We start from the raw sequence: 6,000 nt of genomic DNA on the forward strand, positions 1-6,000 counted from the left end.
GGGTCAGTAGACACAGTTGTATCTCAAGTTTATGGATCATATTTGGACATTTCAATTGGGCAGAGGAGTTTTGAGCATTGTAAGCCCTAGTATGTTAGGAAACTCAAAGACATGAATGTTTGTTGTTGCAAAACACACATAGACTTTGACCTGGCCTGCTGACAAGCTATGAATGACTTGAGATTTGGTCGTGTTGGAGCATTGCTCCATGGGGAACAATGCCCATGCCTCCCCAATGAATGTACAGTCTGTAGGCCACCTGGATCCTCATCATGTGTTGCAAGGGAGGGCAGGTTTTGTAGCCTAAGGTCTCTGTGGAAGCCAGTGGTTTGTCCAAAGGGAGACCATGAGTGGCACAGGATTGAATGCATTCACCGAACATGCAAGCATTGTAGTTTGAAGCTGAAGAAGAAGACATTCAATGGCTATGAAAATTTAATGAGGGAAGACAACCACGTTGCTCTAAAATGGAGGAGATTTGAAAATGTCAATGTTGAAGGAATTGATAAAAGGAGATGGCTACTATCATATAAGAGCACCTAGCCAAGGGAGCTTGTAGGTCAATGGTGTAATCCATCCGAAAATATGTGCTTCACAATTGCACATCCAGTTGGCAGGATAAGTAGTTCAGGATGTCCCTTGCCAATTTTCCCCATTACACTATTGTATTTGTCATAGATTTTGCAGAAAATTATTCATTTCAAGAACAAGATGAGATACAAAGTGCTCACTGGTACAACAAGCAAATAACAATTCTTGTGCATATCATGTACAGTCATTTGCTTGATTCTTCCATGCCTGATGCCAATCTGCTTGTTGCTGGCTCACATGAGTCCAAGTTAGTGCAACTCACATACCATTTCTACATTTCAGATGATAGGGAAGATGACACCTTATTTGTGCAGCATGCTTTTCTACTGCATTGGGAATGGCTAAAAAAGGAAAATGCCCATGCAAAAAATATTAAACAACATTGCGTGTAGTCAGATGGTGCTGCCTCTCAATTTATATCAACCTGTGTATTCTATTTCATCTCAAGGTTCAAATCCTTGACCGGTCTAAATATGATGTGGAATTTCTTTGGGTCTAGCCATGGCAAGGGTAAAAATGATGGATGTGGTGCTGTTCTTAAGCAAGCTCTATTTAAACACCAATTAGCACTATTGTATGGGATTGAGAGGATGAGTGGAATGTATCATTGTAAATACCATGTGTATGAATGATAAATACCTTGGTATGGGGTGAGAGTTATTTGTGTATGGGATATTATGGGGTTTTTAGAAAATAGGAAGAGTGAGTCATATAAAGAGGTGGGCTCATGTCCATGTGTTCCAATAATATAAGAGAGATCACATGCCAAGCGTGTGGAAGGTGAAACGCTCATGGAACTTGCAAATCCTTGAAAAACATAGCAACACTCTTCAAAAATACGTGCAAACTTTCAAAACTCACAAATGAAAGAGACAAAACAGGCGTGCTGGTTACAATCTCCCCCCATAGGAGTGGTGCTCTCCTTTCACCTCCTATGTATTTATGTATATTTTCCAAAAAGCTTTCGAGCAAAAATCATACAAAGGCCTCTGTGCTTTCCTCCATGCACCCTTTTACAAAAAGCCCATCCACCTTCTAGAATAGGTGGCTTTTTCTAAAAATAAAGCTTTTTCTAACTTTAGTTTATACACTTAGCCAAGCCATTAATATTCCAAAATTCAAATATATACATAAGCTTTTGTAATATCAAAAATTAGGCATAAGCCTTATTCATCCCTACATCCCTAGAGTTGCGCCTACGTGCCCAAAATATGGCAGATCATGCTTGCCAGATGCCATCACCTGATCAATTACTCTTCCCTTGGATTCACACAATCAATAGTAATGAAATATTTCAAGCATAAGATAACCTTGGAATTAATCACCACAATCAATCAACCTTTCAATATTATAGCAGCGTGAAATCAATAAAACACAGATGAATGGTGCACACATGTGACACATACCATCTCATGATGCACCTAATGCTACATACAAATAAAATCGTACGGATGGTGCACACATGCTACAGATACCGTCATTGCGTAAGTGGTGCACACAATGCTACGCACATACAACCATAGCCATATATCCAACCATGTAGGAGCACACATGCATCACTATGGAATAGTGAGCACACATGCATCAGCTGTGCGATAAGAATGCTAGATCTCACTAAACTAAATACTGAAGGATTAGATTAATGGGATAATTTCAATTCTCATAACATCCCTCTTGCTTGAAATCACGATTGCCCTCAATTGCGTGACAAAAAAGTAGTCAATAAATCAAGGTACTGGCAAAAATATCGCTTGGGCATCCACGTAGCATCCTCAACGGGGTGGTTCTTAAATGTAAGAGGATAAATAGGATATGAGTTTCCATGTCTCATTTGAGTCATTTGTTGATCAATTATCTGGTCTGGCTCTAAGAGCTGGGCCTCTCCTTAAAGCAATGGTGCATCGTCTAAAATAGGTCGAACTAGTGGGTCTCCATGAAAAGGTTTCAAGAGGTGCACATGAAAAGAATTATCAATTTTCCAATCGGGTGGTAATTCAAGCCGATAGGCATTGTCATTAATGTGCTCCAAAACTATAAAGGGACCATAGGATTTAGAGGCAAACTTAACTATAGGGTGTGTCTCAATACTCGTAAGTTTGCGCTTCTCAATACATAACATAACTAGGTCACCTTCAGCAAATACAACTTTCTTTATGCCCTTGTTTGCATGTGCAGTATACATAGCTTGAGCATGCTGGATATTCTTTTTGACAGTAGACAAAATCCTAGAGAAATCTTCGATCAGCAGCCTCTACTTGGTGCTTAAGCCAGGTCAATGGAGTAGGAATGGTCTTTCCATTGACAATTTTGTCCATTTGCCTGGCTGACCAGACACGTAAGCACATAACATGTCACAAATAGTATTTTGTGTGACCTCAGTTTGGCCATTAGACTCGGGATGGAAAGCAGTGGAAAAATCTAACTTTGTATCAAGATTGTCAAAGAGTGTGGTCCAGAAGTTACTACAAAATTTACTATCCCAGTTTGACACGATTACTTTTGGAAGGCCATGGTGTATAAAGATGTGCTTGATGAACAAATGAGCAGCCTGAACTGTGGTCAAGGTCTTCTTACAAGGAATAAAGTAAGCCTGCTTGCTAAATCTATCAATGATAGTCCAAATCATATTAAAACCTGAGCTAGTCATAGGAAATCTAGTAACAAAGTCCATAGAAATCTGCTCCCATGGGCCATCAGGAATTAGTAAGGGCATAAGTAAACCGTGGTATTTGCCCTTGTAGCTCTTGACTTTTTGACAAATTAGACATTGTGCAACAAAAGTTGCAATATCAACTTTAAGCTTAGGCCAGAAAAAATCTTGAATTATAGTTTGATACGTAGTAGTGACGCCTCTATGTCCCATGTAGGGTGACTAATGTACCTCTTCTAGTACCAAGCATTGAAATGGTGATTTGACACACAAGCGCTTTTTGTAGAATAGATAGTCATTATGAATGGAATTAATATGAGGCCATAGGGTGCTATTAGCTTGTTTAATCTTATGCCAAATTTTTGAAAAGTCTCAATCAGTAGGATAGTCTGCCTTCATAGGCTCGAAAGGGTCTCCCTTGATGACTGAGATATTATTTATGCTAGGTCAATGGTTGCTCAGTGCATCAGCAACTCCATTGTCTTTGCCTGGTTGATATTGGATCATTGGTTTAAAACTATCAATAAAGGCATCCCATTTAATGTGCCGATCGGAAATCACCAGTTGAGTAAGGAGATGTCTAAGTCTTTGGTGATCAGTCTTAATGAGTAACTCGGAACCCATAAGATAGTGTTTCTAGAGTTTAAGGGCATGCACCACAACTGCTAATTCTTTATCATATGTGGAATAGTTTAGCTCTGCTGGTTTTAATTTACATGACTCAAATGCAATTGGATGGTTATCTTGCATGAGTACAGCCCCAAAACACTGTCCACTAGCATCAGTAACCATGACAAAGAAGGGTCTCACGATCGTAAAGTCTGGCATGGTCAAAATTGGTGTGTGCGTCATTGCACCCTTAAGTCATTGAAAAGATAAAGTGTGCTGCTCACCCCAAGAGAAAGCACGAGTCTTATGCAGTAGTTCGGCCAATGGATGTGCCTTGTGTGCAAAATTTCTAACAAATCTATGATAGAAACTACACAGACCTAGAAAAGATCATAACTCATGGATATCTTTAGGCTATGGCCACTTTACTATCACTTCTACCTTCTTGGGATCTACTCAAATGCCTTTAGCTGAAACAACGTGTCCAAGATAATCAATTTCAAGTTGGAAAAAAAGAACTTTTCTTCGAGTTGGCATATAGTTGGTTCTCATGTAAGAGAGAGAAAACAAGATCCAAGTGTTGCTCATGTTCCTCTCGACTCTTGCTATAAATCATGATATCATCAAAGAAAACTACCAGAAAGTCTTGATAGGGTAGGAAGATACGATTCATCATCCGACTAAATGTGGCAGGTGCATTGGTAAATCCAAAAGGCATAACAAGAAATTCATAGTGACTAGTTTGGGTTCTAAAAGCAGTCTTGAAAATATCAGGCTCGATCACTCTCACTTGATGATATCCTAACTTAAGATCGACCTTGCTAAAGATTTTGGATCCTTTCAACTTGTCAAGTAGATCATCAACTCTCAGATAGGGGTATCGATTTTTCACTGTGATTTTATTTAAGGCACGATAATTGATGCACATTCGAAAAGTTCCATTTTTCTTCTTGACAAGGAGAACTGGTGCCCCAAATGGTGAGCTACTAGGTCAAAGTAGGCCTCTAGCCAAAAGATCTTCTATTTGGAATTCAATCTCTTACTGCTCAGTAGGATTGTGTTTATATGGTGGTTTACATGGTGGTGCGCTACCTGGAATAAGGTTAATCTTATGATCCTCGGGTGTAGATTGAGGTAGGCTAGGGGGTAAGTCTTCCATAAAGTAGTTGTCATAAGTAGCTAGAAAAGGATCCAAAGGCTCTTGCTTAGTTTTCTTAGTCTCAGGACTAGCCCCAATCTTATTGACCATAACCAGATATGTATTTTCACGTTTGCGCAAAGCTCTTTTAGCTTGGGTATGTGACAATATAGGCCAAGAGGGAAGATTCTTGTTGCATTCTAGAGTCATAGTCTTAGTGCCTTGAGTCACAGTAATGGTGCATTCAAGATAATCAGGTTTGGCATTATGATCGACGTGCCAGGGCTTCCCCTCGGCTTCCCTAGAATGAGATCTTGCTCATGCAAAGGAGCAACTAAGAAATCACGGCTCTCAACTAATGGCCCTAAAGTCACCTCAAGATCCTTAACCATTTGCAAACAATTATAATTCGATCCTTGAAAAGCTGGTTTGACTTTATATTTTGTTTTTATGGTTGCAGGCCCTAACTTTTCAATTAAACATTGCGAAATGAAATCATGGGTGCTTCCATCATCAAATAAGATGCTATGTTCTTTTTTGTGCAATAGTGCAGTCATATGTAACAAAGAAGTACGAAAATAAGATGCACTTTTACCTGAATAACACTTACCTGAAGGGGTGTAGTCGGCATCTTCAGTGTCATTGTCCTCATCCTCGCCATCTTGCTTGAAAGATTTATCATGAGATCCATCATCAATGTAGTTGATCCATGCGAAGTTGTTGCACTGACTATTACCATTAATACATCCGTTGGTTCTCCCTCCATTGCCTCCATTGTTGTTGGTAGCATTCTTTGCTTGGGTACTTGTCTTGTGTGTGTAGCAAGTGGATTGTTTGGACATTCATAACAGTAGTGTCCCTTCTCTTTGCATTCATAAACTTTCCACTTACACCCTCCTGCTTGAAGTATGACGTATGCTTCTTTGCTCGAGGGGTGCGAGTAGCAAAGCTTCTTCCCTGCTTTCTTTTTGGCTCTAATGCCAAATCCATAGCATCAGAAGCTGTAGATGGT

Source organism: Dipteris shenzhenensis, chromosome 21, assembly GCF_047967505.1.
Source record: "Dipteris shenzhenensis isolate YYH24624 ecotype China chromosome 21, Dip_SZ_1.0, whole genome shotgun sequence".
Classification (NCBI taxonomy): Eukaryota; Viridiplantae; Streptophyta; class Polypodiopsida; order Gleicheniales; family Dipteridaceae; genus Dipteris; species Dipteris shenzhenensis.